The sequence below is a fragment of the Oryza glaberrima genome, chromosome 7, assembly GCF_000147395.1.
Source record: "Oryza glaberrima chromosome 7, OglaRS2, whole genome shotgun sequence".
Taxonomy (NCBI): Eukaryota; Viridiplantae; Streptophyta; class Magnoliopsida; order Poales; family Poaceae; genus Oryza; species Oryza glaberrima.
Genome location: NC_068332.1, coordinates 1,646,759 through 1,659,255, shown reverse-complemented (window position 1 = coordinate 1,659,255; position 12,497 = coordinate 1,646,759).

The window sequence follows — 12,497 nt, the reverse complement described above, 5'->3', positions numbered from 1 at the left end:
CCCTCCTCCCCCTGGCCGACTAGCTCGGCAGTGTGGAGCTTGGGATGCCCTGGTCTCTCTCCTCCCTCTCTCTTCCTTCAACGTGGAGCACGAGCGTGGGTCCCACCTGTGACGCCCGAGGAACCTGTGGCCAAAGTTTGCTCCGCATACCTCGGGAGACCGTGCGGAAAGATGACATGGCAGCAAATATTTCACTTTTGGTGTGGAGGCCGAACGCCAGCTAGGAGGACTGTGAATGGCCTAAGAGGGCAAATTTGTAAACACAAAAAGTAAGAGGGGCACTCTACTATAAAATTCCTAATAGTAGATGCTTTCATATGTGCCGTCAGCAAAAACTGCCATACATGAGGTATTTTTCGCCCTCACAGACCTAGATGAGAATCAAATATTAAAAACCAGCACTTATAATCTCTCGTAAGTGTTGATTTATTAAACAAACCGGTAATAATTATGCTGATTTTTTTAATAAATCGGCACTTACGAGGGACTATAGGTGCTGGTTAAGTCCCACCCTTTTTTTTTAAAAAAAGAAGGGACATTTGAAGCCGACCTGAACAAACCAAGCCGAGCTTATCTACTCGAAGTTCTCTTGAAGTCTCGATCTTATCTCCCCCATCGCTCTTTCCTAGCCTCCTCTGCCGAGTGTGGCTAATGGGCCCCTCCGCCTATACGTTCTCTTCCCCTTCCTCCTCTTCTTCTCTTTCTACTACAGTACACCATAAAATTTAAAAAAATAAAAAACAAAGTTGGAAAAATTTATGTATAGAAATACTATATATAAAGAATATTTGAATTCAAATTCAAATTTGAAACGGGTATGTAAACTTTTGACTTATAAACTTTGGGTCTATAAACTAATATTTGAATTCAAATTCAAATTTGAACGGGTACATAAACTTTTGACTTATAAACTTTCTGTCTATAAACTAATATTTAAATTCAAATTCAAATTTGAACGGGTATGTAAACTTTTGACTTATAAACTTTGGGTCTATAAACTAATATTTGAATTCAAATTCAAATTTGAACGGGTACATAAACTTTTGACTTATAAATTTTGAGTCTATAAACTAATATTTGAATTCAAATTCAAATTTGAAACGGGTATGTAAAACTTTTGACTTATAAACTTTAGGTCTATAAACTAATATTTAAATTCAAATTCAAATTTAAAACGGGTATGTAAACTTTTGACTTATAAACTTTGGGTCTATAAACTTTTAGGTGTATAAACTTTAGATGTATAGAAATACTATATATAAAAAATATTTCAATTCAAATTCAAATTTGAATCGGATATATAAACTTTTGACTTATAAACTTTGGGTCTCTAAACTTTAGATATGTAAACTTGAGATGTACAAACTTTATATGCATAAGTTTACTAAAATAGGAAAGTAATGAGGTGCCAAAAAAGGAAACCACGTAGAGGGAGGGGGGACCTGATCGCTAGGGGCGATCGATCGCCCCTTAGCAATCTCGTCCTCTGCCTCCCAATCTCCTCCTAGCCTTATCCCATTCTTCTTCTCCTCCACTTCCTCTCTCCTCAATGCCTCTCTTCCCTAGCCAACGAGTGGCGTGGCCGGCACGGCCGCCTCCTCCTCTCTCCGCAATGCGAGCAGAACTGCCGCCTCCTCTCTCCACAGCCTATGAGTTGTCGCCTCCTCTCTCTACTGCCCATGAGCAGTGTGGCGGATCTGGTGGCGACGGTGGTTTGCGCGGTGCGGATCCTGCGACGACGAGGTCTCTCACATGGGTGGATCAGGTGTCAACGGGCTCTCTCCTCGGCGATCAACAACGACGCAAGATTCTATGTTTCTTGTTCTTGAATCTTGTGCCTTAGTTCTAGGATGTTGATTGTGCCTTGATTTTGAGATGTGGAGTATGAATGTTTGATTCTAGGATATTTTTTAATCTATTTTTGGTGGTTTTGAAGCATTGGCTTAAATTGAGCCAAGCCTGCTGGCTTTTCTACAAATCGTATTACTCCTCATGAGACCCCTCATCAATGCTGTTTGATGGGTGCTGGTTGCGAATCCGGCACCTAAAGACAATTCGCAACCGGCAACAAAGTCAATTTCTGTAGTAGCGGTATTTGGATAATTGCCAAAATTCAGTAGTGGCAAATAGTTAAATTCCCTAGTTTTGCTTCTAGATTTGTGCACACAGGTGAGTGGACTCGGTGCCGTGACCTCCGCCTCGCAGAAATAGTATGTTATTGCGGGATCTTTAAGAGTTACATATGACTTGTATTTTAGTTACATGCAATATAATGTAATTACATTAATTATAATTGTACTATATTTACATTTAATTTTTTTTGTCGATATAGTTCCAAATGGTCAGCTTTACGAGCGAGTAATTTTCTTTTTATTTTAGATAAACGGACCAGGGCCAGCTTTGAAAAGCAAACATGGCATGATAGTATGGGAATGCCCATTTTACAAAAATCCGGACACAGAAGAGCACCAAAATACCGCCAGTTTTAGGAGTTTCTAGGACAACTCTTCACATAAAGAACTAAGAAACTCAAACACTAACAAACTACCACAAAAAAAAACCCAGTAGCAATTCAAATTCATCTCATCCATCTATCTCATCCAATCACAGCTCTCTGAGTACCCAACGTTGATGTCGCCTTGGCGTTTTCTTCAGTCATCTTATCAATGTTATCAGTATCCTTGGTGCTCAGGACCTTCCACATCTGCAAGTGAGAGATAATTTGAAAAGGAAGGATGAGTAGAGAGTAAACCAACTTTGATCTAAAGATCATATTGTTTCTCGTAGTCCATAACATCCAACAGATAGCAGCTAAAAGAGCAGCAAAAACTCTACAATCAGCATGTTTATGAGAACTAATTATCAAAAAAAAATCGCCAAAATCTCTTGGGTCTATATTCCAGCAGAAAGCATCTCTGCAAATGCACAAAATTAGGGAGGCCATAGGACATTGAAAGAGTATTTGGTTGGTTGATTCAACCTCTCCACAAAGGAGGCAAATTTCTATCCCTCCAGCCTTTCTTCTTTAACTGTTCAATAGATTGGATTCTATCTCTCATTGCCAACCAAACAAAATGTTTATTTTCATTGGGCGGGGGCATTTCCAAATCTCCTGCATTTTTACCTCACTTATCCCCCTAAACAGGATAGCTCTTTAAAGTGATCGTGTAGTGAATGATTTGTTAGCTGTGAGACCCCACTTTAGAACATCTGGTGTAGTGCTTACTACCAAACCCTCAACTAAATCTCTTATTGAGTACCATTCCTCCAATTCAACCTCACCAAAAGATCTTCTAAAAGTTAGATTATGAATACCTCCCATTTCCAACTCTGAAACTAAAATGTTTTGTTGGTTACATATCTCAAATATCCTTGAGTATGCTTTTTTTTTTTACATGACTTGAGTATGTGATTTTCAGGGGACAACATCCACACCACACATCATGTCAAAACCAGATATGATTCCCCTTCCCTAGGAGCCATTCTGATCCCAGCTTGAGCCATTTTGTTTTGACATTCAGAATGCCCTTCCAGAACTCAGAACCTATTTCAGAGTCATATTGGAACACAACACAAAGACTCCTTTCAGGTGATTCAATTTTCATCAGCCACATAGCAAACAGAGCAGTATTTAGCACCCTGGTTTCTGTCAGACCAATACCTCCAAAATATTTTGGGAATACCATATCAACCCATTTCACCATTTGGTATTTCCTACCTTCTTTGTTCCCTTCCTAGTAATATCTCCCTCTAATAGTATCAAACCTCTGGTGTATCCCCTCAGGGAGTTGGTAAAAGCCCATTGCATTAAAAGGGATTGAAGACAGGCACGCCATAGCCATTACAGTTACTAAGTCTCTTTTCCATTTTCAGAGAAAGGAAGGACATATCATGATTCAAAATCTTCTCGGGACCAATGGGCAAACCTAAATATTTCATAGGAAATCTCCCAATTGGGCAATTCAAAATTTGTGCCACCTTTTCTGTTTCTTCCAACTCTAAGCCCACTGCAAAAACCTCACTCTTGTGGTAGTTAATTTTCATCCCTGCCATCTCTTCAAAGCAGTATAGCAAAAAATTGGTAATAACCACCTATTTGTCATCAAAAGGTATAAAAATCATGGTATCATCTGTATATTGAAGGTGAGTGATCCCCTCAGGGAAGATATCTAGCACCAGACCAGTTAGAATACATGCTTTCTTGGCATTATCAAAAATAGCAGCTAGGACATCACTTACCAAATTAAAAAGCAGAGGGAACAGAGGATCCCCTTGGCTAAAACCTCTATAAGTCCTAAAGAACTCACTCCTCTCACCATTTATATTGACACATACTTTGCCTCCTATCACACAGGATTTGATCCAACCTATCCACTTACTAGGAAAACCTTTCCTTTCCAGGACCTCAATTAAGAAATTCCAACTCACTCTATCATAGGCTTTCTCAAAGTCTATTTTCATTATCACTCCTTTGTGATCTCCAACTCTTAGCTAATGTAACACCTCATGCAGGATCAAACATCCTTCTAGGATAAACCTCCATGGGATAAAAGTTGTCTGGGTGGGAGAAATCACTGATTAAGCTATCTCTGTCAGCCTGTGTTAACAACGGAATTTCGCATCAGATTCGGAGAAGAAGGAAGAAGATCGAAACAGATTTGATGTGGAATCGAGTTGAATTTGGAGTCGGACTGCGCATCGGCTGGACACTGTATCGGTTGGAAATAAGGTATGAGTTGATCAAAGTTGATGGAATGATACAATATAACTTGGGCTCGGCATGGGCCTAAATTGAGATAACCGTCATTGCCAATTAGAGATAGAGTTCGAATAAGACAATTGTATATATTAATTAGGATGTTTGAGTCGGTTTGTTAGAGATTTGGCAAGAGACCGCTGCATATGGTCTTATTTGCATTTTATCTTTAGAAAGGATTGAGGCCCTGTTTCTTTCAGCTTGGGATTATTATAATCCAGATTATTGGGAGTAAGCTGAAAGAAACAGACAACTTATTGAAGTAGCTTATTATAATCTGGAGCCCAGCTTATTATAATATGATAAGCTCATTTAGGTGAGCTTTTTTCAGATTATTGGGTGAAAAATTACCCACCATGCCACCCCACTCCCTCTTTAGACTTGCAAACCCAATAATCTACGCTCTAATAATCTAGGAAAGAAACAACTAACCGCTTATTCTACTACAGATTATAACAATCTAGCTTATAGTAATCTGACTCAATAATCTAGATTATAATAATCTTAAGCTGAAAGAAACAGGGCCTGAGTCGTGTCCATAATGGACTAATGTGTACTCAGGGTATAAATATGAACCCCCTAGAATTGTAATACGGGAGACAACCCAATACAACTTCGGCGCATCGCCACCCTTTTCGTTTTTACTTTTCGACGAGTTCGCTTCACAAGAGGTAACTTGTCTCGATGGCCTGTGCTATCATGGCTATTATGTCTTTTTAGATATCTTAATCCTTATATCATGACCATTGCTATCATACTCCCTCTGTCCCAAAAAAATGAATCTAGGACTAGATATGACACATTCTAGTTCAACGAATCTAGACAGAGGTATGTCCCGATTCGTAGTATTAGGATGTGTCACATCCAGTACTAGGTTGGTTTCTATGGGACGGAGGGAGTATGTCTCTATTAATCTAGTCTTAGCAATTCAATTTAGCTCTATCGGTTGCTTCTCGCTTTAGGGTTTCTACCGGTATCAGCTAAATCATCTTGCTAGATTAGATTAGCTTAGACATCTGTCACCCTGAAAAACAACCAACGGCTTGATTGCCTAGATACCATGTTTCTTTTCATACTTAGTGCTACATCAGTACATTCGACCTACTAAGTCGTGTTTAGAACCATGATTTCTAGCCTGCTTCTTGATTGCTAATAGGGGCAGCATCGAGGTTTCAACCTATCTTACCTAATATACATGCTTCTTTATCTGTTTCATGTATATTTGCCATCTATATAGACGGAACACCTAATAGTAATACATCAAGTCTAGGTCATATCGGCTAGGCTATCAATATAGACTATTGACCTCTATTTGGTATATTACTATACATTGATTTGCCTATATAGATCTGTACTAGAGTATTAGCTAGTACAATATCTTTCTTGCTCTAAATATTGTTACATCGGCTATTTTAATAATATTGTCTTAAGCTTCTTTATCGATCTTGATAGACAGTGTTACAGCCGATGATGTATATTTAGGGTTTAATATTCTTTGATATATCCAGTCCATAGCTGATTTTGGTCTAACTCCATCGGCTGAGACCACAAACAATACACTATCGGCCTATCGGCTAATCGGCTATCACCTGACTAACTCTGCTTTTGTCTTTCTTGCTGATTGCAGGATCAAATCAGCTGGCACGCCCTTGATACACTCGAGGCTAGCCTTGGACTAACCTGCATTGGAATTAAGCAGATCTCCCAGGCCACCGTGTTTTCACATCAACAACCTGTTAGTTACCACCTTACTAAGGAATTTAAACAGTCATTTAGAAAACAAATGGGTCTGAATTATTTTATGTTGGTGGGATCATAGCTCTTTGAAATGAGGGATATTAGTCCATAGTTTAAACGTTTTAGGTCTAGAGAATCATTTAACATCATTAGCAGCATATGAAATAAATCATTCCTTACCTCAGGCCAAAAATCTCTATAAAAGTGGACATTAAAGCCATCAGGGCCTAATGTTGTGTTTAATTTGGCTTCTTTCACCACCTTGTCTAACTCCTCTATAGTGAAAGTTCTGATAATATGGGATTTGTGTTCTTCATTCAGACATAGCTCAGAGTGCCATATGTCTTGGGCTAAGTGGATAGAAGAATGTGAATCAGCTCCGAGGAGGGATTTATAGAATTCTACTATGTGATTTTTCAACTCTTCCCTAGAAGATACTCCCTCCATTCCAAAATGATCATCATATTACATAGGTGCACCAAGACCAAGAAAAACTAATAACTCTCTCATACTATATTTACTCCGACAACAAACCCGATGAATGCACCAACCCCACTATTTTCTAGCCAATAGCAAATCAAGATATTGCATGTTGGTTATAAATTCTTATGTGCATGGATGCATGCATCAATGCCCATTTACTCCAATGCACAAATAACGAATAGACTTAATGAATGAACACACATATGATGATCATTTAGGAATAACCTAAAAAAGTTATATGATGATCATTTTGGAATGAAGGGAGTATCTGTCTGCCTTCATCTTCCAATGAGGTTATAGTTCACTTTCTCCTTCTCACATTGGCCATTCTATGAAAGAATTTTGTGTTCCTATCACCTTCATCAACCATTGATCCTGCCATCTTTTGTGCCAAAACAACTCTTCCATTTCATATATGTTTTGTAGGTTAGCTTCCAACTCATATCTTTTGGACCATTCCTCAGTATTCAACTCCCTTGATTCAGCTTGTATATTAACTCTTGGATATCATTATGCAACTCTCTCTTAGCAGGATTCCTATTCCTGTTAAGATTTATGCCCCATCCTTTCAAAAAAAGTCTCAATTCAGCTTGTTTCTTTTTCCAGTAATCCAAAATAGCTCTCATCCCTAGGTATTATTTTTTTGGGACACCATCTCTTTGAATCCTTCATTCACCAACCAAGCAGACTCAAACCTGAAATAGCTGGGGTGGTTCAATCTCTCCTCTCCAATATCCAAAATCAAGGGGGCATGGTCAGAACCTATCAAGAATAGAAGTAGGCTATTTATCCTTCTAGTTAGAACTCACTAGAACTCTATCTAGTACCTCCTGAGTGGGGCAATCTTGCTTATTTATCCAAGTAAACCTAGGGCCACTTCTATAGAAATCTCTCAACTCTAGATCAGCTATGAATGTATTAAATATCTCCATGTCTCTATGATCAAGACTATCATTGGACTTTTACTAGCAAACCTATACAAATTAAAATCACCGCTAACAATGAAGGGATGTTGGATGTCCTGTAAATGCCATCTCAATTCAGCCAGGAAAGCTGGTTTCAAAATATCTATAACTGGACCATATACTACAATTACTTCACAGGACTCACCACTTATCTTATGTTTAATTACACAACTCAAAATAAGCTCCCATATGATTCCTAATCACTTCAACTTTCTCAGTGTTAGCTCCTAGTAGAATACCCCTAGAAGCCCCTCTGGAGGATTTCCAAGCCCAAGTATATGTCTTGGAGTCTTGGAAGGAATTTAACTCTCTGTATGTAAAACTCTCCTTCTTGGTTTCTTGTAAGCAAACAATGTCAATATCTCTCTCTTTAATCACCTCTTTTAATTGTCCTCTTCTAGCTTTGTTACCCAACCCTCCCACATTCCAAAATAAAACTTTCATTTTTTTTCCTAGTTTTCCTGACTCCACCTCTCCTATCAAGCACAGGGCTCTTAACATAGCCATCATTAGCATTATCCACCACCACTTCCTGTCTTTGGGACTGTACTCCCTCTACAGAGCATCTTGTTGATATCTTATCTACATTACTCCCCCTAGGGCAATTTGTCAACCTCTTCATCAGTGTTAGGCTTTTCTTTGTTTCTTGGCCCCCCTCCCCCCGGGACCTTTTTGCTTGATTGGGTTCCTCCTCCTTATCTTTGCCTTTCTCTTTTTCCTGTTTTCATCTCAGCTCTACTGACTTTGCTTGGACCATCTCTTTGGCTTTTATTGTCTCAATGTTATTAGTTACATCTACAACATTACTACCTAGAGATATGTTAGCAGCCATGGCAATATTATCTAACTCCTCAGGATCAATCAATTGGAAAACTGCAAAAGGATTATTATGAGAAGAAGAAGTACCTGATTCCATATTCTTCCTTTCCATCAGTATTTCAGCTCTCTTGGGAATTGGTACAACTGCCATCTCTCCGTTCCTCAAACTCATCCTGGAAGAACAATTGGCTCCACTTTTTTTGCTTTTGCTTTCTTTTTGTATGATACCTCTTTGAAATTATCTTCTTCTTCCAACTCCTCCTCCTCCCTAGTTGCCAGCTTTGGGACCCCATAGATCTTCACCCACACCACAACCACACTTGCCTTGATTGGACAGGTATCAAAATCGAAGCTCTTACATGTTGAGATTTTACTTCTCACCTCTTTAGAAGGGAAATTAATCAGCAACTATTTATCATTCAGTTGCTTAACTTTCCAGTCCCAATTCAGCCCTATAAACAGGTTTAAGCTCATTGATTACTTTCCCCACTGTGGCCTCCCCATGAATCATAGTGAGGATCTGTTAATGCCAAAATTTGGTAAGCCCGAAGTCATCATCGGCCTAGAGTCAGTATCAGCTTCAGAGTCTTGGAATCGGCCGATGGGAGTCGTCAAATCGCCAACAATTGTGTTCTTGGTGGAGTCGGATCAATTAAAGGAGATTTATCCAGAAGTGACCGAGTTCAAGGGGGATGCGGCATGGCAAGTTATCTATTAATTAGGAATAGTTTGTTAGTTTCCTTTTATCTTTAGGAAAGTGTTTTAGTGTCCTATGAGGACTTTATATTTTCCTTTTATCTTTAGGAAAGTTTCTTTCTTATCCTATAAGAACTAGTATCTCCCCATGGGTATAAATATGTACACTCGGGTCATTGTAAATTATCCCACGATCAATACTACTCTTGGCGCATCACCACCCTTTTTCCTGAGGTTTTCACTTATCATCCGGTGAAATTTGGCACCTTACGCGGGGCTGCATCGGTTCAGTTCGATCTTCGGCGAAGGGGTAAGTCCTACGTTCTGCCGGCCCTGGTGAATCTATCAGCTACGTTGGTGTTGTTCAAGGCTGCATCACTTTGATCTCTTGGATCACTCTAGTTTGGTTGATATATTTGCCTACCTGATATCTCAATTCTATCTTTAATTGCATTGTGTTTAGAGACGCATCGGTTTAGTTGGAACTGTCTCGGTTAGGTCTGATCTTCTGTCTTAGCCGATATATCTCTACAATCATAATGCTGTTATAAATAGACTTGTTATATCCATCACATTAGACAAATCTATCGGCTCATCGAGTATTAGATTATCATATATAATCTCGTGCTGCATCGGTTAGATTTGACCTACTAGATTGTTGTTGATAATATAAGTCTTGTTAAGCCGATAGGTTCATGCTAGTGTTTTATCGGGGTGCTAGCCAATAAGTTATCTGGACGTTGCATCGGCTTATAAGGATTGCATATACATATAAGTTGGATTTAGCCGATCGCAACAAAGGTTTCATTGATTTATCTAATCTTTGTGGATTTAATGACATCAGATCTCTAGCCGATGTATGCTTTAACCTTCGGATCAGTACTTATTCTATTATATCATACTGCTAGCCAATTGGTTTATACTGGATTATATTATTGTTATACTATATTATCATCAGCCGATTGCCTTTATATTATTATTTACTCAAGTATCATTATCTACATTGGACATATAGCCGATAGCTCAAAACCCTATCACTATCGGCTGGTATCGGCATCGGCTGGAATCACTCCATCGGCTTGTCAGCCGATTGGCTCATTGATCTTCTATTTGTATATCTTGTCAGTTGCAGGGTCAAACTGACTGGCACGCCTGCATCTCACCAACCTTTGGTCCTGCACTGGAGCTAAGCAGATCTCCCAGGCCAGTGTGTGTTTTTCACGTCAACAGGATCCCTCTCACAGGAATCATGACCGCTTCATTATCGGGGATATCCACATGCAAATTGTAGAAGCCCTGCCCGAGGATCCCAAATCTGCACAGCTTAACACCTCTATTCAACAAACTCATGGTGCAGTGAGCCGAGATATGGCCCATGTTGTGGCAGGAGTAGCACAGCGGGGGGGGGGGGGGGGAGGGGGGGAGGATTGGGGCAAGTCGCCAGGTGATGGCCTTCCTTACCGCATTTGAAGCATTTGATCGCCCGCTTTGAGCCCCTAGCTCCTCGATCTGCATCTCCGCGCTCCTGGAATGGATGATTGAGGTATCGCCCATCCCTCGTCACCATGCCTCGGGTCTGCAACAGCTACTTCCGCAATTCCTCTTCCTCACGCTCCCCCCAATAACCTTCGTCCTGATTTCCCCAATCTCCATTGCCTTGTCTCCCCCAATCTCCACCACCTTGGTCCATCGCCTTGCGCTTGTAGGCTTGCCACTCAGGATTTGGTGGACGCCAATCCATCACCACTTCCGTGAACGAGCGGTGATCACACTTCCGCTCTGGCACTTTCCAGATCCGGCGAGCGGCGCTGCCAAATCACTGGATCTCCTCACCTCTCTCAAGGAACCCTATGTGTGGCGAGTGAGCATCCTCTTCCTCACCTAGATCCACTCGTGGATGCTTATGGTGACACGAGGAAAAGATTCTTGAGCTAATCTCCATATTGACGAGTCCTAGCACCTGGGCTGTGCGATTGCCATGAATTGGCCTTGGGCTTCACTGTAGCAACCGGCTAGTCACCGTGTCACAAGTGTTCAACCCGTCGCACCCTGTTGCGGGCAGCGCACTGTTGTAATGTTCTTGTTGCGGAAATTAAGTCCATGAACCTCGTGAGACTTTGTTTTTTTTTCTCGAAAATGCAGGAGAGCTGCATTTCATTTCATTAAGGGGAAGAAAAACAACACAAAAGCACAAAAAACAAAAGTATGTACAAAAAGGGAGGACCCGAGCCCTCCTACCGAGACCCACACACATGCTTAGTTGCCTAGGCTTGCCGTCCCACAAAGGAGCTTTTGAAGGCCAGAAGCTCCTGCAACACACCAAAGATAACCCTTATTTTCTACCACTTGCAAGACCGTTGCAACTCTAGGATTGGCGCCATTGAAAAAACAGTCGTTGCGGTGCTTCCAAATCTCCTAAGCCACTAGGGTCACCAAAGAGTTAATCCCCCTTCGCAGCTCCTTCGGCTGATTCTTGGTCGCTTGGCTCCACCACCTTAGAAAGTGGTCGGTAGAGGGCTGAGGTGCAACCTCGTCTAACCCCAGCCTCAAGAAGATTGCCGTCCATACTTGGCGAGAAAAGACACCTCGTGAGACTTTGACTTGGAATATATATCATGCTTTAATTTGCTGAAAGGGACATTAACCTAACTAATATAACTAGTCAGATTTCTCATACAGTTTTGTATGCAGCTAAACTGAAGTTTATTTCTTATAAAAGAATAGAGTTTATTCAAAATAGAATTACATATATTTTGTATTGCGCTACGTATTTGATAGTAAATTCTATTTTCAGTGCCTATATATAGTAACATCAAATTTCCTTTTCACATTTGCTGACGGACCTGGACGGTTACTCGTGTCATTGCACCCACGCACACGTTATGGAAAAGACTATATGGAAGACTGACTGACACCACAGAAGTCATCCCTACATAACTAATGATATATCCTTGTCGTCACAAATAAATTGGGTCGACTTGTACCACCAGTTGCACACCACCTCTCATGGTCCATTATATTGCAGTTGCAAGTGTCTTGCC